This window comes from Thunnus maccoyii, chromosome 1, assembly GCF_910596095.1.
Source record: "Thunnus maccoyii chromosome 1, fThuMac1.1, whole genome shotgun sequence".
In the NCBI taxonomy this organism is placed as follows: domain Eukaryota; kingdom Metazoa; phylum Chordata; class Actinopteri; order Scombriformes; family Scombridae; genus Thunnus; species Thunnus maccoyii.
The window spans coordinates 27,998,662-28,023,939 of NC_056533.1; the positions used below are offsets into that span (position 1 = coordinate 27,998,662).

Below are 25,278 nucleotides of genomic sequence, written 5' to 3' on the forward strand. Positions count from 1 at the left end.
CTAAAGAGGCAGTCGCAGACGAGACAAGTATTTCCCTGTGCTCTGAATTCAGTAAAAACCTTCTAATAAAAGATCCCATTTGATCTGGTGACACATTCACAAGTACAAGGCCATCAAGTCAGGCAGGAGAGAAAAGTGCAAGTCATTGTCTGTGTGTGGAACAACAAACTGCCACCTTGGTGTGTGTGAAGTGAAGCCTTGAGGATGCAGCCGCGCCCCTGAGTGCAGATAGCTCCCACACAGAGACAGAGAGAGTGAGAAAAGAGAGAGAAGACGAAAGAAAAGAAAGAGACGGACAGAGAGGGAGATTAAAGCCGCACATAGCATTACACGTAAACAACTACACACAATCCGAGATCCTACCCTTGAAGCACTGTAGGGCACAGTTAACAACCATTTACATTCAACGTTGGCTCTGAACAGATAGCAAACTCAAAGGATGTTTATTAGGCGCGTACGTTTCAGACAAATATTCTGATTAGAATGGGAGAAATCTAATTAATTGCTTGATTCACTGAATGAACCCCGAATTTGTAATGTAATCATAACAACTGCTTTTCAAGGGGCTCTTGTTAAATTTAATTGGTGGAGAAAAAAAACATCCTCTTTCACTGAATGAATGAAAATCAAATTAGGCCTGAAACTGGAGGAGTCTGCAAGTTTGTTCTGGCATGCCATAAAAAAAAGGGTAAAAAGCAGAAGTGTGTGACAATATATATTTTAAAAAGTCACGCGTCAAGTATTTTGTAACACGCAAACATGTTTCAGAGTGAAAAAGAGAACAAGTAAATATGTACTCACTGTTAGAGATGTCTTCAGCTCTTTGACATAACTGCTGTAACACCTGGAGAAAAAGCAGAAACAAAAGATCAGTGTGGTTCAGTGTTAAAATATAATCTGAGTCACAGGAATAAAACGTGTTTCCAACATGCTTTGATTTATGTGATAATAAAACGGAGAGTTTTTTAATGCCGTACAGTGATACTGCTGAATGCTTCCCTGTTGAGTGCCAGAAGGGCGTGAGGCCCCTAAAACTACCTGCATATCAAAGTTACAGTTACACAGCTCAGTATTTGTGGTTTACAGACACATCAAACAAAAAAAATACAGTGACGTTTGAAACGCAGCTGCGGCTACGCACACATACAGAAAGATATTTACACACACAAAAACTCTCTTTCTCCCTCAGCCCCTTTCTTGCAAAACCTGTTTGTTAGAAATGGATCTAGACACTGGAGCTTTGAGTGTGAGGATATTTTCCCCAAACACAAGACAGTTCTTGCAGAGAACCAAGTCTTACCAGCGTTCTCACGCCCATCTCTCATGCACTGTCTCTAAGGCCCTCCTGTGCTCTTACAGCCTGAGCCTAATCTAAGCAGCTCGCCATAACAGACGCCCTTTCTGCTGTGTACTGTATATCGTATAACAGCTAGCACACAGAGATTTTACAACTTTTTACAACTTCTTTTCATTCTTTTATCTATTTTTTTTAAATCTATTTATTTATTCTTCTCTATAATTTTCCTTCAATATAGATGATGACTGATACAAACTGATGTAGAAGAGTTTTCAGCTACATTAACAACGTGTGTCTGCATGGTTGGATGGTATTAAAAAGAAAAAAAAAAAAAAAAGAATACACACAAAATTCATGCCTCCACATAAACATGCACACAAGGACCGGGAAGCAGACTCTTATAGATTTCCAGACACACCAGCACAGTGTTGTAGCGTGTGTGGGTAACTATCTAACAAGGTTTTGTTGACAGTAAACACATCCATCTGGTCAAAAGCAACAGAATCAAGTCTAGTGGACGCTTTATCAGCACAAATCTGGTCAGCTATTACAATTATATTATATGTTTTAGTTACCAAATGACATGAAAGACAGTTTCAAAAATATCCGAGCAGACTGAAGCATCGCTGCGGTGTTTTAGTAATTCCTGTAAATGTCACTTGTTGGAATGAGTGCCATGGTAAAATAAGAAAAGATTGCAGTTCATGAGCCTGAGTGATTTTGTCTTTCTGGATACCCTCCAGTCATGTCTGTGGCACATGATGTAACGCAAATCTGTCATTACAGTTCAATTTATCCTTGAACAGAAATCACCTAGACTGAAGGTGTTGATAATAACTACACTGATGGAACGGCAAATGGTTCCCTTCATTATCCACACTCTTACACAGACAGACAGACAAACACACACACACATACACATACACATGCACAGACGCACGCAAATACTTTGATAACTCATCGCAGTGATAATGATAACAGAGAGCCAGGTAGGCTGAATTCATCTTCAGCTTTTTCATAAACGCCTATTAGTTGATGATTAAAGGATCTCTGCTCATAGGGCTTCAGCACAGAAAATGATTTGCCAGCCACGAGGCAGGTGAATTACACTGGATAAGAAAGCCACTGCTGTCTGCCATCATTTGCCTGACTGAGAATCAGGCTGTTAGTCTATTAACCTCATTTTACTGTAGGATCTTACCAGTTTTACATCAATAGCAGATGGGTAAAATATCACAATACACACATTTTTCCTCAGACTAAATGCCTGTAGCCTAGTTCAACTGCAACGTCCTTATGAATAATTATGGTATAAAAAAAAGTAGTAAACATGCCCACCGCCAGACCGAGATGACCGATTTCTTGTTTTGTCTGACCAACAAAATAATAATATTAGATATTCATGTTACTATCACAGAAGACAAAAACAGAAAAGAAGGTGGAAGTAGGGAATGTTTGCATTTATGCTTGAAAATGACTTAGCGATTAATAGATTATTACAATAGTTACTGATTATCGTCAGTCAATGGACTAGCCTAATTGATTACTAATCATTCCAGCTCTTTACATAAAAAATTAAAAAATCACATAACATTAATGACATTATTACTAGGGTTTTACCATTTTATCAATGATGGTTCACCTAAGTATTAATTCAGGAGAATATGTTATCATGTTTCTAAAAGTGACACAAAGCTATGTGTCATAGTTTATAACAGTGATGGAACAAATTACTGAATTCACTAGTTTATGAGTAACAATCCAAATGTCATTCTTATAATAGCCATCATTACTTAGTAATTTCCATTTAATTAACATGGTCAAGTAAAAAAAACAAAGAGAAAAACAGAAACAATCTGCAAAGTTATAATTACCTGAATTTACACTCCAGGCGTGCTTATATAGGCCAGAGTAGTTAAATCAGCAATAAAAATAAATCTCTGTGTTAATATTCAGAAAATCATATCATTCCACTTGAAATAAATAAACTCTTATTATTATTAAATGTTCTTATTAAATATCGCACCAATAAATTCAAGTTTACTTTCACTTTAGCCAATCGAACGCTTCAAACAGCCCACCTCCCGACCATCCCCCTGACTGGTCACGCTAGTGAAGGTGAAAGGGCAAAGTGTCAGTCTTATCTGAATCTTTGATGAGAGCAAAGAGTTGTTATTGAAGTGGTAAGAAACTTAGCTAAACAATGGAGGAACTCGTTTTAAGTTAATGTTGTGATTTTATGTGTTAATTCATACTTTATGTTGACAATATAAAATCACAGTGCGGATAAAAAAGAGAGAACGCTGTCTGTTCTAGCATGTGCAATGAGGCCTGACCAGGGGCGCTGGACTCATTTCAGAAGTGCAGGGGCCAAAATGTGTGTGTGTGTGTGTGTGTGTGTGTATCTAGCGGTAGATACGTAGACCAGAGATTTTCACAAAACTTTTTTTTTTAAACCATAGCTTGCTTACACCGCAGGGTATAATTCCAAACACAAAGCAGCTAACTAGTGCTTGTGGAATTAAATGAAAGCTTTTTTGTTCAATTACCAAAAACTATGAGTTTACAGGACAGTAAGGCTTCTGCGGCTGAGTAACAGCTGAGTAACGTCTTTGTGTTGTAAGCAGCCATGCCCCAAATCCATATTTAAAATCAGAAAAAAAACATTACTTTCCTACTGCTTCACCTTTGCAAATTGTCAACATGCCATGTTGTTGTGAAAATGTCATTCATAGCCCACAACAGCCTAAATAAACTTTGTGAGCACCTTGATTGCCTTTACTCAAAAAGGAAATGCTTTGGACCCGTCATTTCAATGTAATATCATGAAATGACCAATGCGCGAGAACTTTCACATGAACAAGTGTCAACTCATGTGAACTTTCAAAATGTGTGTGTTGGCTGGCTGGTTGTCTGTGCGTGCTGAATAGGTTTCGTCTCTGGGTGTAAGCGTCTAATTAACAAACAGTTGTTTCACTTAGAAATAAAGTTGCAGCAGCACATCAGCTGGCTGCTTTATTTTTACCTAATGTCTTTGAGGGAATGGTAATGATTGAAATATCTTCGTACCACAAGTGTTGAAATAAAGGGGCTTTTGCAGGGATACAATGACTTGCAACTTAAAAAGAATGTGGGAGGAGGGTAAAGCAGGGCAGCCAATGGCCCCTTGGACCCCCTACTTCCAGCGTCCTTGGGCCTGACACCATTTTTCATGCTAATGTGTCAATTCATTGCACCGGTGAGTCGAGTCAACTTCTAGCATGTAGCTAACGAGAGAAAATGTCTGCTAGCCATGATGTTAATTTTCACTATGTTCAACTCCATTGACTTGTGCTGAAAACGTTAGCGATCTAAAAGTCAGTGTTCCCGCAGATCCTTAAAAAAGATTAGATTATCAGAATTAAATTAGATTCTCAGGATTTAAGGTCATAAAATGTCTTTAAAAGTCTTATTTTTTATTATTATATGTCTTGAATTTTGAGATGATGCCTAGTTGCATGAGAAATATCTCCCCCATCTCTCTCCATGATTCACTCATTTAAATATGATTTTTGGTCTTCGGTCATGACTCACTCCAGTCCAGCTCTTTTCTTTTCTTTTTCTGTTAATTTTTCGACTGGTTCTCCACAGGCCACCTGCTCTCACCAAAGTACCAGGATTAAAGAAGTACACAAAACAGTACAGATGATGCTCGGCTAAAGACAGTTAGCCAGGGGGGTTCAGAGAAGACACAAAGTCCTCTGTTATTGCTGATAGTTGCTGGAATCTGGATAACAATGTTTTTAGTGTGGAGCTCGGTGACCGCTTAGCTGGTGTCTACAGATTTAATTGACTGTTAAAGTGGATGAGAGTTAGATATACTGTAACGTGTTGGAGTCTTAATGAAGAGAATTAACTGTTACCTGCTCTGTGAGTGCAAAAACAACCAGAATATCCTTATTGTTTTACATGTTGTCTAAATAAACAATTCCAAGCAAACTATAATTAAAATAAAAATTTTAAATTATAACGCTTTTTTTAACACAAAGAGTTTTATCTAATGTAAAGCATAACAGTGGGACACAGTTCATTACATTACATTAATTTGATTACTTTATGAGATTTTACAAATGAGTGTTATATCGAGATGAAAAAATATCCAGAAAAATATCCCTATTAATATTGTCAAGTTGATTTCAAACATAAAGCTCAGCCCTAATGTGCATTCGTTTTGCTGTGGAAAGGGTATTATATTTTCTCTGTCGAGGTCTTAAAAAGGTCTTAAAAAGCATTAAATTTGGTTTCAAAAAGCATGCAGCAACCCTGAAAGTCCACTAGCTGCAACGCTAATTAGTGCCATGTAAAATCCCATTTCATTATGCTAAAAGTGTTAGCGACTTAACTGGATCTGAAATGGGTTAAGAAATACTGCTGATAAGCAGACATGTTCTGCTATGTTGGTGTATTAAAAAGACTGTTCTTTATTTTGTTTTGATGCACTCTTTGCACTATTTGTGTCAATTGCTACAGCTTAGCTGCTGACTCAGATGTAGTTTGCTAATGAATTGCACTGTTAGCGCTGGTATTTTTTAGAGTTTACAATAGTTCAAGAATATTTTAAAGGAACATCAGTGACGAAATTTAGGTTGTTATTTGTGTTTTCTATTATGCACCTTAACTGCAATTGAGTTTTTACTAAAAGTATTAGCTCTCTGAACTAATTATTTTGGTTGTTTATGAATGTTAAGTGAACTGCTTATGTTGTACAACAGAAGTTTGTGAATTGGAGCATTAAGTTGATTTCATAAGATTCATCCTATGATCAGAAATGCTCATAATATTAGTACAAAGATAATTTTCTCTTGACCCTCTTCATAGGTCAGGTTTTTTGAGTGGAGTCCTCTTAAGATGGCCCGAGACTTCAGAGGAGATCTCAGAGCCATCAGGGGAGATTTCAGAGACTCAAGAGACAATTTCAGGGATTCCAGAGAAACCCTTTCCAGTACTGGTTGGCGAGCCCAGCCCACAAGATACAGAACCTGTTGCCTGCAGTAAGACGGCTGTGAACTAAGGAACACTCGTGTATTACCACATCTACTTCAAGTGCGGTAGGATTGAACTGTACACACGCATACAGCTCTTGGGACACACTGGAGTTAGAGTGAGAACTGTGACTCTTATAAAGACTTTGACAAATACTCAGGTCTTTATTGTTTTTTTTATGTCCGCAGTTTGTTTTTTTTAGTTTGTTATTTTCTAATTGAATCTGTGGATAAATCTACATTGTAACTTGAACTTACCTTAGGTCCCACCTGCTTATTACCTGGTTTACTGTTCAATATCTACGGCCGTGTCTTCCTGTATTTCTATTTGTCTATGGTCACCCATCCCCTTGGCTCACGTTGTTCCTACATTCTTCTGAGTCTGGTCCAATCCTTACAGTTACCATTATTTTTCATTTCTCACACTATACTTAGTGGTAACACATACTTGGTGCACACTTGCACATGGACAGTGTAACTGTAATGACATATCTCTGAATCATCTTGTTTGGTTTCCCTAATCACCCCCCCCCCCCCTCCCCTCTCCCCACCTCAGCCACACAGATGTTGACTTTACTTTAGGATTCATACAGCAGCTCTCAGGCAACTGCATGGGGTTGAACACAAGGGTTTGACTTTTGTAACAGCCACAGAAAGACAGAGAGACAAAGAAAAAAAGACAACACAAAGAAAGAGAGAAAGACAGAAAGAAAGGTCACACACCATGTTGCATGCAAGCCTTCTTTACAAATAACTCTGTTGATTTCCAAGCACGGAAAACAAGTGTACTCCGAAAATACACATATTGAGATTGGCCTAAAATCCCTTGCTTTTAAATATTTGATGCCTTGTTAGAAGAGCGACACTGGTGAGGTGTTTGTCTTTGTTGTCTCTGTTGATCTCTGGCACACCGGGCCCTGTGGGAGTGAGCTAGTGAGACTTGGCCGCAGACATTTTCCTGAAGCCCCCAGAACAAAACAGGCAAGTCTTGACAGTCTGTCCGCCACCGAGTCGTCACACAATCAGTTGCAGGAAACCAATCCCTAAATAGCAGTGATTCATCTCTTCATCACACACAATGCCAGTACACAGTGCACAAAGAAGCTCTCTCTTCCTCTCTCTCTCTCTCTCTCTCTCCCTCTCTGTCTTTCCCTATCTGTCTCAACCCCCCCCCCCCCCCTCTCTCCCCCCCCCCCCCCAGTGTGGTCTCTCATGCTGCTTAAAAATAAGTGCTTCTCCCAGCTTTCTTTGCCTTGTGATTTACTGGCAGTGTTTAACTGCAGGGCAGCATCTTTTATCGTTACATGATCTGGGGCTGAAAGCTGACAAAATGGAATCTCTGTGCAAGTACCTTTGTATGTGAGTAAGTGTATGTTCAGGGCAAAGTAGGGAGCCAGTGGAGGAATAAAGAACTTGTGTGAGAAACGTTTGTCTAAGTGCAATTCAAATCCTCCCAGCCTCCCGGTGTATGTGTGTGAATATATGTGTATGTGTGTGTGTGTGTGTGTGTGTGTTTGTCATTCCACTAAATGGTTTCTTCCTTGACTTGATGGAGCAAGTGCCATCTCAAGGGAACGGGTTACACCACACAGAAAGTAAAGCACTTTGAGACTGGCGAAAAGCTCAGAACATTAGTGCATCCATTTGCGAGAGGTAGGTAATATATGAAATACCAGGCTCGATTGTGTGCGTGTGTACATACGCATGTTTTTGTGTTGCCAACTGCCATGATAACTCTTCTCTTAATGGCAGAAAGCCCATCGCTGCATTAGCCAATCCACTTCCTTTTCTTGTTTTTCTTTGCAAGACAAATCTCCTTCAAGATATGCAGTCAACCTGGCCTGGTTGGTGACTGTCCACAATTACATTTTGGAACGACAATATCAGTACAGTATGTGACCAGATCATCACCAGCAGATAATCAGGCCTACACAACAGGTTCAGTGTATCGTTACAGCCTTGATGATCCATCAAGATGACGTGTGAAGGTCAGAGTAGCCGTGACCAACACAGCTGTCACATCTCCTCCCAGCACCCTCTTGGCTAACCGGCCTTCCAAAACACTCAGCACAAAACATGGCCAACTGGGGAGCGCAGGGGCCAAGGCCAACAGAACATGTCTATAACCCAGGCTGGGCTTGTATCATGGCACCGTTACCTTCTATACAATAACACAAGATGTGTTGAGAGAGCAAATCGGAGGTGTTTTGGTTTAATAACATGGCAACTGTGACAAGCAAACTGCCGGCCAACCCCCACAATGAAAAACATTATGACGGCTATTAGTATAGGCTTTCGAAATTTAATTCAACGCCCAACGTAGCAACAATTTTAAACTGACTACTAGCTTTGTTGTATAAGCTGAAAAAGCCTACAGTGGAGCTGTGTGGAGAGCAGATGTGAATCCACTTTGATTTCAATGCCTGCGTGTGTGTGTGTGCAGTTTCTATTAAATGGATCTGCTGTCTCCTTGATCAAGGGAGTCAATAAAGGGCCAGTCCTGTCAAACCCTCAGGGGTAAGTGTGTATGCACATATGTGTCCGTGTGTGTGCATGTGCATGTGTGTGTGTATGTGTGTGTACGTGTGTGGGGTTGTGTGTTATGGACAGAATTTGAAGTACTCTGACAGGTGAGTGATTGAGTGCTTTCATTTCCCTCCAGCGACAACAAGACATACACTCACACACATACACATACGTAGTACACACACACACACACACACACACATGCACACAGTGGAGGATGGAGAAAGAGAGAGAGCAAGAGAGCTGTTGTTTCCTAAAGGATGCTGCTCCTGCCTGCATGCTTAAATTAGCTCTAAATGTTTGGATTACACACGGGAGCTCTCACAGAGGATTTAGCAGCCATAGCCTAGAGTCCAGGGGATGTGTGGATGTTTCCATCTACATCCATACTAGGGCTGCACGGTATTGGAAAAAACTGTCATTGTGATATCTTTTTTTCTGTGATATATATTGCGATATGAAAAAATATAGGAAATTTCATCAGATACAGGTATATTCGTGTACAGATTATACAGACATTTGCAGTCATAATTTTCATCATTTGGGTATTTAAAAAGTTTATCCCCTTCTAACAACACAAAACCCCCCTCCTACTTCTACCACACTTGGTTCAGCCCTCCGCCAGAAATCAGCTTGGACTCCTCCACTTTCGGTTTCATGTACGCGACTCTGACACCAGCATGGTAAAGTGGAGAGAGAACAGGTGGTGAGGTATTTGGGAAAAACTTAATAAATTTTAGAAATGGATTTGCGTGTCGCAGTTGTGTTACACACGTGTAATCTTTCATTTCTAACTATCTTCAACTGTATGCTTAATCTGCGTGGTGGAAGATAAACAGGGTTCCCGGCGCAGCTAAGGATGGTAAAACTCTCAAACTCAAGAAACAAACAGATTTATCTGGATCTGGATACTGCAAATTTTGTGTCTGTGTGTTGTGTGTATTAAGCGTTTCTTACATTAGGGCCTGGACCAACCCTGTGACAATAACTTTTTAACTTTTAACCAGCACCAGGACAAGGCGCCGCCGATAACGGGAATACACGCACTTAAAAGCTGCCTCGCGTAACTGATCTCCTGCCTCTAGCATCCAGGCGACATCATCTGCGACAGTAGCCGCGTCCCATGCGTGTTTACACGCAGACTCTGTACGCACAGCGATCAGTTTGCTATGTGCTCTGGGTGAAAGGTCGCACTTGATCAGTTTATCAAACAACGTAAACAGGCAGCGCTCATTTTCAGGTTGTGGTAGGCGACTAGCGGGGCCTGCTTTGGTTGTCTGATAAATTGATGAAGTGCACCCCTTCACCGGAGCACATTGGGAACTAATCAAACTCGGTGTATCCAAGAACCCTTAAATCAGACTAAATTACGTAATATGAGGTGGACTTTTCTTGTAGATTAGTCATGGAAAATGAGAACCTTGCGAGTTTTCCTTTTGTATCGAGCAGCAAAAAAAGTTGTAGCATGACGTGTTTGAGATAATTCGCCTTACTCAACATCACGCGTCCTGCAATGTGATTATTACACGTGCGTACATCGCAATGTCGATGCTGAAACGATATATCATACAGCCCTAATCCACACACACACACACACACGGTGTCTTTATACAGATCACAAACATGTCACTGTAATATCACTCAGTATATTCTGTAAACCCTTCTTTAATTAAAGCATCTGTGTATATGCAGAGATGTTGAGAATTTGAAAGCAACATGCAGCTATAAATGGTGTAAACTGAAACAACACGCGCTATTTCCTATTTCATTCATCAGGTTACTGCTGTCGGGGGAGATAGTGTTTTCACATGACACTTTTTTAAGAGTGCAGTCTTGGCTTCTGTTAGTGGGGGGAGGATAGGATATGCGACCAAACGCAGAGACAGAGAGAGAAAGGAGGAGAAAAAGAGAAGGGGAATGAGGGAGGTCAGCGCCCCCAGTCTCAGATAAAGGCCTCTCCCTCCCTTCTGCCTCGGCTTCTCGAAGCCCCTGCCAGGATCGAGAGGTGTCTCACGTTACAGCTGTCTCTCAGTGTCATCGTTCAGAAGGAGAGAGCACAAGCGGGAGAGAGAGAAAGAGAGAGAGAGACAGAGAGTGTGAGAGAGAGACAGACAGACAGAGCGGGGGGAAAGCGGGACAATGCCACAGCACCATGCAGACTGAGCGGGCTAGGCTTTCATGGCTGGACAGGAGAAAAACAACAGCAGCAGGTTCAACTGGATGAGAAAAACCCTTGTGGCTTGGCTGCCTCGTGGTGTTTCTTAATAAGTAATGTTAATGCAACATAAATTTTCACGACAATGTGGAAGTGTTTCAAAATCACTAAAGTGTGCTTTGACCTTTTCGAGACAAATTATTTCGAAATGTAATGTGAACAGAGCTAGTCAGATCGTTTCCTGTACACCACCTGAGACTAACTGAACACTCTGACCACCTCAGAATAAAAGGGGAAATTAATTTTTAATGCCTTGTTTAGTGTGCACTGAGAACCGAGTAAGAGAAACACATTGTACTCAAAGGAAGAGATGGCAATGACTGTGCTCAGTTCAACACTACGTGCTATAGGGCTTCAGTGGATTAGACAACGTTGAGTCGCTGCTCTTAACATGAGTATCCTTTTTTAACCTTAAAATGCTAAAAACAGCAGCTTGTCTCAGGTCCAATAATGACTAATCCAGTGACTGCTAGCATTTCAGCCTGCGCTGCTAACAAGGTAAGGCCATGTAGGTCAGTACTGAGTTAAGTTAGATTTAGAGTGAACGCTCATTTTCTTTTTTTGTAACTTTTACTGAAGAGGAATAGCAGATGCCCATGAATTCCAGATAAAAAACTTCATGAAGGATAAGGTGCTGTATATGCAGATTTTTACTCCAAACTGTAGCGCTTACAAAGCCGTACACAGAGACAGCTGATTGTACCAGTGTGGTTTACATAAAACACGGTTCTGAACAAATACACATATAGCTATCGCACAGCTCAAAACTGCTTTCCTATTTGCTTTTCTCTATCCTTGTCATTTCTCGTGGCATTCTGTAGGAGTTAAATATTTAAAATTCTGGCTTAGCTTGGAGCAGGCTTTGCCAGCACAGCTAAAATAAAAAGGCTTTGTGGCAGCAGTGACCAGATTTTAAATGCTGAAGAAGATCAATAAATGGGGGCTGTCGAGGTGCAATCTCATGCATTTGTGTGTATCTGTGTTAGTGTGTGTGTCCTGTCCCTATGCGTGAATGCCTGTGTTCTGACAGCAAGTGCTTGTGTGTGTGTGTTTGTGTGTATGTGTGTGTGTGTGCATGCGTCTTAACACCGAGGCTCACAGCTGCTCTGCCTGCTACAAGCTATTCTATATAAGTATCATCAAGAACCCCACTGACCCAGGAGGCACACCAATAGAGAAACCAATATCATTCCCATTCCCACATCCGAAACCTTCTTCCTATTTCTTTTCCATTCCCTGTATCCTTTTCCCATCTGAGCGCAGCCGGCATGGGTGAATTCCAGAGAAAAGTGTAAATACAGCCCCCCTGCTACGGCTTGAGAATGTCAAGGTGTGGTAAACATCAAACTAAATAGCAGGTTTTCGAGACCTCATCGCCATTTCCATAATCAAGTTCCTGCTGAAACAAAATGATAGGCACCTAGACAAGATGGGGAGGAGGGGTAAAAATGACTGAAACCTTTTTGTTTTTTATTTTTTTAGTAAAACAAATCCCCTTACATTGTGTTTATGCTGTTCCAATCTAGTCAAGGTGATGTTAATGTCTCCGTTTCATGCGTCCAAATAACACTGATGCGATTTCTTTTCAAGACAGGAAATGCTTCCACAATGTTGCCATGTTTGTTGTTTCTCGCGACTCTTGCGTTTTATAAAGAGCACATTAAATGGATGCTTTCAGCTCACATTAAGTGATCACCTCCTTTGCTACGTCTTTATCACTGTGAATATGTGATGGAGACAAACAGTGAATTATGAGGACTTGTATGCGTGCTGTTTCTACAGCTCCACAAAACAAGTAGTACATCTGTATTTTCATCTCCTCACTAATGCACAAAACAAAACAAAAAAAACAGCCCTGAAGTGGAAAAAAATCATCAAGACCTTTTGAGACTTCATTAAAAGAAACTAGCCTGGACTTTCCAAACAAGGCATCTCTTTGGAGGGGGAAAATCAACCTTTTCACCTTGCTGGTGGAAAAACAGGCATCCCAACGAGACAGAGCATGCACAAACAACCTTGACTTTCATCAAGGAAATTCTCACATTGAATGATAAATAGAGGCCCAGGGGACGAACAGCAAAGAAGCAGCTTATCGCCTTTCCCTCCCAAATTTGGCTGCTCTGTCTTCTGTCTCCTGAAAGTCAACACGGGGTGACCCAGTTGCACTTTACACTGCTTATTGTTCGGTAATTAATCCGCCATATGTAATCTACACAAAAAGGCAGAGAAAACTCAAATGAGTGTTGATTTGTTTAGTCTTAATTAACAGTTGAGATTGTTCAATTGTTTCCACAATGGGAGACATATGTGCCCTATCTCATTAGCTTAATACAGTTTTCAAAATATAGATCCATCTCTCATTATACATCATGCGACTCCAGTCAAACACAGCCACGTTATTTGAAAGGGCTATTCGAGTAGTGGCTGTCACTTTTGCAGCATGCACTTTAGACAATTATTTGTGTACCCTGATGATTATCAGGACATCCAGTGAACATGCAGTGTTACCAAAATAGCAAGGTAACATAAGGTTAGGTAGATCATCTGAGAGCTAACCAACTTTCCAGCTGAGAGGACATTAACCTGTGAGGCCATGTAAACATATAAGTGAGCTGCCTGCATGGGCCTGTAACTGTACAAAACAGTAGTAGGCCAAGACAGACACACAGCAGCACCGATTTGATTTGTAACAATAAGATATCAATCTAATGCCTAGAAGCTTTTAGGGCTTTTGCTAAAATGCAGCTTCTTCTCAAAGAGCCATTAGCCCTTATAGGATTAATGTCTACTTCAAAAACATCTGTTAAAGTCCTCAGTCCTTGGTATATTATTTCATTTGTCATTATTGTTTTCTTCGTGCACATTCATATGTAAATGGATTTCAAATGGAGAGGGATGAGGAAATATGATCAGGACTCTGTGTAACATTAATTCTTGAATCATTTGGTCAACACAGAGCAGACCTCTACTTCCTTTCTAAATTTCACAGCTCTGTGTCAGCGCTAACATGCAGAGATTTGACAGGGATCCCAGATGGCATTTATTATCAATAGATTGTTTGTAGGTCTAATTAATCTGTTTAAATATAAAATACTGCTATCAAAGCCATGAAATAATTAGGTTTACAAATTATCAACAGACTGATTCTTACACCTTGTTCACTATGATACATCCTGTCACATAGAAAATACGAAACATACTGCTGCCCAAGGTTAAGTCATACTAAACGACTCTTAGGGATACAAAATATTGAAGTACTTACTAAAATCCAATAACTGATTATTTCTTTGGTCATTTTTGCCAATATGACAACAATACGGACGGATATTTACATTTAATTTTACAATACCACATCTGTCATAGTTTCCAGCAGCTCAGTTTACTGCAGACATCTTAAAGGTGCTGTTTGCCTCGTCCTGATTTAAGACTTCAACACTGCAGTTTTCAGGTTTTCTGCAATCAGTCAAGACGACGAGCATACATTAGCGCCATGTTTCGCTTGTTTTGCTTTACATTTTCTTTGCTCACACATTTTTTCTACAGCAGGTGCAACCTTGAATGCCGACATGCACGGTGTTGCCACAAGTGATAACAAGTTTGAGTGAATATCAAAAGGGAGAAATGAGCTCCGTTCAATCCTCACGAAAGTTTTCAGATACACACTGGTGAGTAAGGTTAAATAGCTGTGTGCGTTCAAAACCAGCTAGTAAATGTAACATTTGAGCAAAAATGGCACAGATGGATAAAAGTGCACACTTACACGCTTCTAATCAACAGATTAATCGTTCACATGCTTCACACATCGGATACGATTTTGCCATCGTTCCCAATACAAAGTGATACTAAAACAAAACTCCATCAATATATCATGCGCACCTAATAAATCTCACTTCACTTCATTTTCAAAAGAACACAAAGCTTTGGGTTTCCTCCAAAAGAAGATAGCCCCATATTCAATGCTAAAGGATTATAGAGAATACAGCCTTGTGTGCACATGGGATTGTCTTCTCAAAAGCTGTCCAAGTTCTGTCAGATTCAGCACCCTCAGACACAGAGCTCGTGAACCTAATTTCACCTAATCAGCTTAGTCAATAGCAACCGTTTGCTGTGACTTTGGTAGACATGCAAATAGGGCTTAACTATGTCTATCCTTAATTCCTGAATGTTCAAGTCAAGCGGAAGTCCTCCTTTATCTCTTCAAAAACAACAGTTCCAATTTGAGAGAGAGAGAGAAAGAGAAAAAAGAGACAGAGAGAGAGAATAAAACTCCAACTGAGAGTTTTTTTTTTTTTCTCTTGGCCTGGCAAGGAGAGACATCTCTGATTTGAGTGTGCTTGAGGTAGCACAGTGTGCTTTCATTTCAAACCAACATGGCAAACAAACTCTGACAGATTTGTTCCCCTTTTTTCACTTTTGCTCCTGCTCACTCCCTCTCAAATTATGGGAAAAACACGCTGCACAAGTATATTAGTACTTCTTGTTGTTTGTATGTTCAGCTGCAGCACTGGCACGCGCGCAAACGCACACACGGACACGCACCGACACACACATACACACACACACACACCAACACACACACACATTCAAACAAATCTGAACAAAATGACGCTAACAATAGACAGTTGTAATAGTGGTAGAAAACTGAGAGACACTGTTCCGTTTCAATTCACTGATACCACTAATGGCTTCTTAGCAGCTCCATGAAATCAAGCAGCTGTCATGTCGATGCATCAGCAGTGAGAGGAGGGAGAGCCATCCCCATAAGGACAGAGGCACCGCGCCTTCATGTTTGGCTAAACATCTGCTCCTCTGCACTCCAGCTTTGCAGCAATAAACGGGCAAACAAAAGAGGTGGGAGGTGAAATGATCAGATTTTCCATTTCAAAGCATTTGTTCGGTTTGTTTTCTTTTCCCCTCCTCTCTCTTAAACTGCTTACTGGACATGGGGAAGAAGTGAGATCAAGTCTGAACTCTGAGGGACAGAGCAAAAAAAAAAAAAAAATCGTGTGAGCTGAAATAAGTGAACTAAAATGACACCTTGTGCAAGATGGATGACAGAAATTAAATAAGGTCACCATTTTCCAGTCACTGGCTAATTCTTTCTGGGAAGACTCTTCAGTCTTCAAACCAGCATTACAGCTCTGTCAGGGGCGATCTGATGTGTGTGTAACTGCGTGAGAGATGCATGTTTTGTCAATTAATCAATAAACCATACATCAATTCAACTTTGTGTAAACATCAGTGCACTAATTAAACAGAAATAATTGTGTCTTTTAAAAGGCAATAATGGCCATTTTTAATCATATGATTATTTCAAACTTAATGATTCAAAGCTTGTCTAATTGCTGTTATTTGGCAATGACATCCAGTTTTCAAAATTTGACTTCAATTCTTCCCCTAATAGGATTCTTGGTAATTAATATCCTTCCTTCTTCTTCCCCTTCCTCTCCTCCTCCTCCTCCTCCCTTCATTCATTCATGTTCAGTTGCAAAGATAAACATAAAGCAGCTCCGAGTAAACGCTGAAATCACATTACAACAAAATACTAGCTTTGCAAAAGCACAAATACTTTATTTGAATTGAGGCTGTACCAAAAATGCCACCACATCCACCTGTCTCCCCCCCACCCCCCTCCTCGAAAAAAAAAAATCACAATCCTGACATATAGCCTACCACTACGTCACTTTATATTTGCTTTTTAAAGCAAACATCTTGGCCACTAACACCAACTGTGCTGATAAAATGCGCTTCAAAACATCGCTGACACTCATGTCACCACCCTCAGTTTCTGTTTAAAACCACACACAGGTCGCGATACTCCCGTCTTACCAAAGTCTAAAACTTTTGACAAAAACTTGCGAAAAAAAACGTGGATCCATTTCCTTTTAAAGTAGCCTTGTGTGTGTGTGTGTGTGTCTGTGTGTATGTGTGTATGTATGTGTGTGTGTGTATGTGTATGTGTGTGTATGTGTGTGTGTGTGTGTGTGTGTGTGTGTGTGTGTGTGTGTGTGTGTATGAGAGAGAGAGAGAAGGGGAAAGATAGGTCGGGGTTCTTTGGGGGACGAATTTAAAACAAACCAAGATGGCGAGAGGCTTGTTGTTTTGGAAGGGGCAGAAAAAAATGGAGGATATTGTAATATACACAAAGGGATAAATTTCAACAACTCGGCCAAGCGGCTGCTAGCTTGCCTGCATGACTCTCCGTTTGAGGAAGCGACCGCGATAGCAGCTCCCCGGCAGGCTGCCCAGCAATGTAAACTAGCAACAACGAAAAGCTCAAAACTCTGAGCCAGCTGTGGGGAAAGAAATGAATATTGTACGTCCAACTTAATCCGAAGCGAAGGGGATATTTATGTATTTGTCGCTAATTGTTTTATTTTCGCGTCGAGGGACTATTAAACTGGATGGATTTTAACGGACGGACAGCGAGGACCAACGGCTGTCCAGCGCCTCTTAGTTACCCCCCCATGTAACGTTGACGGTTACAACATCCAAGCTCAAAAATACGCAACCAAAACCCGACGACTGCACATTTTAACACGGGTCGATAAAAGCAAAAACACCATAAACCCTTAAAAAGTTTAATTCTTCAATGATAAAAACAAGTTGTTATCAAAATACAACAGCCCCCGTAGTGAACGGTGCGAGGGAGAGAAAAGGAGAGACGGACACAAAAGACGATTCCCACTATCAGGTCACCACTCAAGAGGAGGAAAAAACACTTCGTTTTTATATTAAAGAGAAGAAACTTTACGGATTTGATCAAATGTAACCGCTGTCGACCACGGGATACACCGACTGAATGAATTACATCGTAACATGAAAACAAGTAACTATCTATAAACCAGTTAAACACAAGCTGGAGGAAGAGAAAAAAAAGCTAAGAAACTAGAAACGAAGCCAGCTCTACGCACTAGCTCATCGCTTGTTCTATGATGGGGGGAAAACAGCGTCAGTGAAATAAAAAAAAAAAAAAAAAAAAAAAAACACTTACCTTTTTTTAGTTTCGACACTTTACTTATTTCCAGCGTGGGTTTTTTAGTTCAGCTAACACTTCGGCTTGGTCTTCTTCTCGCCTCTTTTTTTCCTTGGTCGGTTTTGGTTATGAAAGAAGGTCGGGGACGAATGATAAAGAAGGGAATTGGGCAGTAATTGAGTCTCGGTGTGTGTGAGTGTGTGTGTTAGTTACTAACAGCAGATTGAAGGAGACTCTTCTCAAGGTTTATTCAGCTCCACTTCAAGGAACCGACCTGACGTCAGCTCACTACTGCCACACAAAGAAAACTTATTATTTGTGCAGCCACGGCCGTAGTAAACGAAGGATACAGTTATTGACCGTTATTACTTACAAATGCGACATTGTCATTTAGCTCCACAGCACCGGCAGGGATGCAGCAGTAACTTTATTTATGATGTTGTTAGTGGCATCTTTAAAAACATTTAGACCAGTGGCGATTATTGGGCACTGGTGTAAACAAATAACATAATAAAAATAAAAAAAAACAATAGGGTGCATTATTATTAAAACAGCCATATATTCTATTATAAAAACCTAAACTTTCATTTAACTTTGATCAGTTTAATCATGATCATGTAGGTTTATGGCTTGAATTTAAGCTTTAAAAGGTGTATTTAAGCATATTTATCAAATTATACCTGCATGTTTAGAAAAAAAAGGCAGCTTACAGAGGAAAGAGAAGTTGTACAGTTTTAATGTTTTAGACAATAAGACTTTAGATTTTTGTTTGAAAGGTGCTATTTAAATAAAGTTTTGTTTAGATTAAAGGAACCTGGATGCTCAGGTGATGGGCTGATCAATTTCATGGTGCTATTAGGAATTAATAATACCGCCAATACTGTAGGCTACTATATGAAATTATTTTTTAATGAGTTTTAAAAGGAAATCTGCAGTTTGATCAATAAACTACTTAACAAGTAATAACAACAAAACAAGGAAAATCCTTGTTTTGTCGATTAAGTTTGGCACACAGTCATCTCTTCACACCGAGTCACGAAAAGTGCACGTGTGTCACTGTTAACTGACCGAATGACGAGCTCTTTAGAAGATGATAGGTGATCAAACAAATACAAATCAGTTTCACACGGGCTCTAAATTAGAAGGCATATGCCAAACAAAAACAGAAATGGGACAGATCTTCCTCGGGATAGGATCAATACATTGCCTGGCAAAGACAGCCATCTGTGCCTAATTGTATGCTTTACCTCCTCTTCTGAACACACAATAAGCAACAGGCTGAACGCAGGCCCTCTGACCCAGACTGGGTTTCCAGACGGGGGAAGATTATTTCATTCAACTGGAAAACAACAAGGGGGTGGGGTATAGGAGGGAGGAGGTGGTGGTGGGGGGGGCGGGGGGGGGTTGCAGATGGAGTGGGCAACTGTTCTTATATGCCCCACCCTGATGAGGATGAGGATGGGTCACAGAGCCACAGCCAACTGGTGTGTCTCTACATGTCACATCAGTACTGGTTGTATCCATTTTAACAGGTATTATACGGGATTAACAAACTGTTCACTGTTAGTTTATAGACACCTCGTAAATCACACACAAACAATGAACTCATTGTTAGCGGCGTGATGGAGTGTTGGTTTACAGGCACATTCATATTAATGCTTCATAAACATTATAAATGACCATAAATGTATGCTGTTTCCCCCACCACCACCACCACCACCACCCCTCTCTCTGCTGTTATGTCACAACATCCAAAAGTGACACCCTAACCTTTTTTGATGTTATTGCAAGAGCTGCAAAGATGCTATTCAGAACTCATACATTTTTATGCTTAAAAAAAAAAAAAAAAAAAAAAAGGTGGTAGTGGGTTGGGGGTCTGATAAAACATTCATGATCACCCGAGTTTGGGAGATGGACACAGAACCCCTTATTCAGCTTTTGATGTGCAGTTAAAGCCATTTTATAAGCTTGCTCTCCATGTTCTTCGGTCATTGATTTTTCTCTCTGCCCCTTTCCATTACCTGTTGAGATGGTGGGGGGTTTTGCTCTTCTTCAAACACACACACACACACACACACACACACACACACACACAATCCTCTCTATCTGTCTCTCTAGCCACTGGCACCCTGGTCTATTTCTCCATCTCCTCCTCCTCTTGTAGCAGGAATGACAGGCCATGAGGAATGACAGTGGCTCTGTTTGTCATACAGTAGCAGCAAGAAGCAAGGATTTTTAATTGCATTGGAGAATCTTCATTAAAGAGAGCACATGGGGGCGGGAATGGGGGGAGTGGGGGGTGTGGGGTGTGGGGGGGGGGCGGCATGGGGCGGCGTCGGGGGGCACTCTGAGCATCGTCATTAGGAGAAGGCACTAGCAGCATAGAAGGGTGGGCCCTCTTTGCATGCACACTGAGAATGCCTGCCGTACCTCGGTCATTTGTAACATAATAAGTGCCAGCACAATGACTGCAATGCGAGAAAGCACACCACAGGGAAGAGAAGGGGGAAGGGAGACAGCATGTCTGTCTAAAAGAGGGACTTTTTTTTGTCTTGATTAGAAAGTATAATGAGCCACTAAAGAAACAGGAAAAAAAAAGATCTCTCCTGAGACTGATGGAAAACAAATTAATCTGGTGATTTGGATTTAATTATTATTTTTCTATTAGTCCACCATGCAAAGACAGGGACAGCCGTCAGAAGCGAGGAGCTGTGCTTGCATTTATTGATTTTTGCCCAGACACATTCAGGGAATACAGATTCATCTGCTCTCCTCCCCACACAATCCACTATGTGGGATTCCATTAACACAAGAAGCTTCCAGCAACTCTGAGATGTTTAATTTGAACAACATAAATGGAGCTTAAAATAGTGTTCACACACAAGAAAAGTGGCCTAAGGATGTCTTTTTATGCAATTGAATTAGACCTCACTTATTGTTGTGTCCTACATAATAAGTATTAAATAAACACCCAATAAATTAAATTAAGACAATGTTCTGCTGTATAGAAGGAGTTGAGCGCTATTGTTCCTCTCTGCCCCCGACATCTCAGAGTGCTATAATGGTTGAGTTTAATTTAATCTTTTCTTTTGGATTAATGTAAGAACCCTGCAACCGGACTGTAATTATTCTTCCCGTCCATGTAGTATCTTCTCTTTGCAGCATCTTTTCAATACATCAGTAGTCTCGGACACAATGCCTTGTGAGATGTAATGATTTGCAAAGTCAATGATTTGAACTGCTTGTGTGATTAAAGCACAAGGGACCAATTTGTGGCTGCTATATGGAATATCGGTGTGCCTCAAGTAACACTCATATTCTCTCACTGTCATGAAATTCAGCAATTATGCCAGATGAACGCTGTTATTGATTAGTGTTCTGCTATCCCTCACTGAGAAAGGCTTGCAATATATATAATGGCTTTGAGTGTGTCGACCCAGTCACAGATATTCGGAAAGCCGAACTTTGCCTAATGGCATATGGGAATCCGTGAGACAGTGAAATATGGATTCATCCTTCACCTTTAACCCCAGAGACATCCACAGGATGCAGGTTAAAGGGACGGGACAAGCGGTTTTTTTTTGTGACACAAATGTTCTAGCCGTTCTAATGTCAGCCCTGTGATTCACTGCCAAAATGAAAAACAATTGTTCTTTTCGGTAAATGGATACACAATTAACTAGATAAAAAAGTGATTCGAGAGATCTACCATAATGTTTTCCATGCAAGGTTGACTAATAAACCCCTGCACAGTCTAAATGAGTGCACTCGGAGGGTGTTTATTGTGGTGAATGTAACTGAGCAGAACCCTCTGTTGCATGATGTAATACACAGAAGGGAGAAATCATCATAATAGCAGAGTAGTAGAGTGACTCATTCGCTGATGAGGTACATTCACACTGTCATTCAGTGAGGAGATGCAGTCTATGTGCACGTGTTGTCAGTGTGTGACCGACAGAGAGAGGGAGAAAGACAGAGAGAGAGAGAGAAAGAGCATTAGTATGTTCCTTTTCTGGGAACGAGGAGTCATTTGTGCCAGGAAAGTGGAGAAACAAGTCCCAGCCCTACAGTGATGCATCTCTCCATGAAGAATGAGATCACAAGCAAATGTCACCCCAACCCGAGCAAAGCCAAATGACCTTGAATCAAATAAAAACACATCTTTACTCGCGTCAGTGTGTACACACACCACACAAATGTCAGCAGATTTTCCATTTGCTAAATCTGCGCCTAAGTGCAGGGCTTTAGCTAAGGTAATCAACCTAGTATTTTCCTTCAAGTCCATATGAATATCACCCTGGAGTAACACTGCTGTTAACTACAGTTAACTGTGCACTTGGGTTTATAATTTGATCAACTTAAAATAAAGTGGCATGAAATTTCCCCGTACTCATAGGGGCATATACTGTCAAAAAAATGAAAAAACATGCACACACAAAAAGTAACATTACTTGTAATCTATGACTCTACAATTTACCTTATTCTGCATTTTGTGACAGCTGAAGCTGAGGGGATTTTTCAGTGGAAATTACTTTCACAGTTGAAGGAATTTCAAGCTTCAGTGCATTACTTTATCATACTTTACATATAACTAGCTTCGATTTCTGTCCACTGCATCTAGCTTATACAGCGGATCATACTTTGATAGATAAGTAACCGTTGTTCTTTTTCTATTATCAATATTCAGGTTTCACTCTTTTTCCTCTCTCTTCTCTGACCCACATACTGTCGAAAGCATAATAATTAGTTATCACTCATGTGCAGTTGTAACACCAGTCGGTTTGTTTTGTTTTTAATTTCCGTTCCCCAAACTTTACACGCTCTTTTATACATAAATACACACACATTACTTGAATAATGCATGGTCGTTACCTGGAAAATAAGAAACATTATTATAATTCCACAGAGACCCAGACCTACTTCTATTAAGTCACCCACTAGTGATTTGTAATGCAAAGGTAAACTACCTTTCATGGGACTCCACTCAGTGTTAATCCGCGGAAGGCTCTCAGCTCATACTGACAGACATCTTTGTTGGCAAAATCAGTCATCAGAGATTTAACAGTGTTCAACTTTCTGCTGGCAAAAATGCTTTCTGGTTCTTTCACAGCAGTGACTTTGACAAGTTTGATCTGGCAGAGAGTTCCCTGAAAATTTGGATCAAAGCACGGAAAAGGAATACCATTGTTTACACTGCACTACATTGAAACTGGAACTCGTAACAAATCTCGAATTAGCTATGCCTTCTGTTACCGGATCGGCATTTAGTGTGAACACCAACTTTTTTTTTTAGGACACAGCAAACTCATGTGTGTGAGAATTTGGCACTTTTATTGAAGGTATTTTGGCAAAAAAAAAAAAAGTGCAGCAATGCGCTCTTGGGTAACTGAGAAACCCTGGAAACTGAGTTGCAAGAGTCATGTTGAACATCTCATATTTTTGAGGACATGTTATATTGTACTATAATAATTGTGTGTGTGTTTGTGTGTGTGTGTGTTTGTGTGTGTGTGTGTGTGTGTGTGTGTAAGGATTAGTGTTTTGACAACATCAGAAAAGGATAATTAAATTGTGCATCTGAAAGGTTGAGTTTGGTACCAGGAAAGTATAACAGCTGCGTGCATGTGTTTCATTCCCTTTTAATTATCCTGTTCAAATATTTCCAACATGTTATAATAATGTGCTCATATATACGTAGATTATCATCCCTGTATGTCCACACTGTTGCTACAAGATGATATTCAGCAACAATGAAGTCATTACTGGTCTGATTTGATATTTGTTTCATGTTAAAATAATTATAGGAGCTGTCTGAATCATGAGTGCTTTCAACAGCCACATGGTCATATGAAGTGTATCTTACTCAACACAATGCACCAGTGTGTATATTAATGTGGATACCATAAAAAAAACAACCTTTGAGCGCATATATTTGTGTGGCGAATGAGGCTTTGTATTTTCCTCCATGTTGTTTCCTATTGCTATTTGTTACCTTTTCATAGATATAAAAGCAGAAAGCACAAAAACAAACAAAACAAAAACAAATCAAAGTAAAAATTGATGCTAATACATTGTATCAAAATGTTACCTATGTTCTAATTATAGACCTTAAAGTCTCATTTAAATGCGGGAAAAATGTCCATGCATAACATATGAGCTATTTCTGATAGAGTGCGTCAAGGGCATCAAAAATCCATCTATTGAACAAGCTTTCATATTCACAGAGCTGTGTTTGAACTGCACATAAACCCTTAGAGTGATTATAAAATGTATGAAAAAAGACCCCCCTGCAGCCATGGTGTCCACATACATAATGGTGGCCAGCTTATGTACTCTCTTCAATCAGCAAATGAATAAAATAAGACAATGTTGGGGCCAACGTGCGCCGAGTGTTTGGAGGAATCAGAGTTTTTGTAGGTTAACATAAGAGGACATGTATTTTTATTAATTCTACAGTAGTATAGATGAGAAAAAAGGTGTGAGGTTTCCACCAAAATGGGTCAGAGATTAATGAAGCCGTATGAACAACCTCTCTCACAAGATGCGTAGTGAAAGCTTTCTGACAGTTTTTTGCTTAAATCTTAAATAATGTTTATGATATTTTAAAGCACAATTAGAAAATATGAGTAACAAGAAGCTATAAGTGAAATGAGACATATTCATGGCTTTTCGTTTTGTTAAGAATAACTAACATTTAATTAGAAATGGCTTCAATTTTGGTCAAATTTCACTCATTTATCTGCAGTAACCTATAACATTAAGTCTTCATTTATGTTTTTAACATACGGCAAGTCAAACAAACCTTTTTGAGCTCTTCCCACATTTTGAATACATTTAAAATTTATTTTGGCAATTTCTCTGCAAGACAACATCTCATTCCTCAGAGTAATAACAGCTTGGTTTATCTGCATCATGATCTGACATTTGCCCCCAAGCCTGATTGCTGAGTGTTTTAGAGTGCTTCATCAAGAAACTAAAACTTTGTGTTCAAAGATATCCTTCCTTATAGTGCCCAATAGCAAACTCAAATCCCCAAGTCTCCTTCAGCTCACTGTTGATATCTTGAAACCCAAAACAACAACAGCTGAGCTGGGAGGAATTTTGAGAATTTATGAGTGTTGTTGGTCACAATAACAAAGTCAGTGAGTGTATCTTCAAGGACCTAGCTGGTAACACTTGGTGAATACTTTAAATCCATTTGAACGTAGGGAAAAACACAAGACTAATATCCAATATGTTGTCGACA

General features: G+C 40.0%; 1 protein-coding gene across 11 annotated transcripts in view; it reads right to left on the bottom strand.

Annotated features, from left to right (window-relative positions):
- baz2ba (bromodomain adjacent to zinc finger domain, 2Ba) overlaps positions 1–18,377 on the bottom strand; it is a 76,439-nt gene extending 58,062 nt beyond the window's left edge. For 3 of the 11 annotated variants that reach the window (XM_042407529.1, XM_042407488.1, XM_042407470.1), the window contains exons 1-2: positions 18,054–18,375; positions 802–844 (exon numbers count right to left, since the gene is read on the bottom strand). The gene's annotated coding sequence lies outside the window, so the exon portion shown is untranslated. Of the gene's footprint in view, positions 1–801; positions 845–18,053 lie in introns of all 11 variants that reach the window. The other 8 variants (XM_042407505.1, XM_042407461.1, XM_042407513.1 and 5 more) reach the window with 5 other exon arrangements.
- Between the last annotated feature and the right edge of the window lie 6,901 nt (positions 18,378–25,278).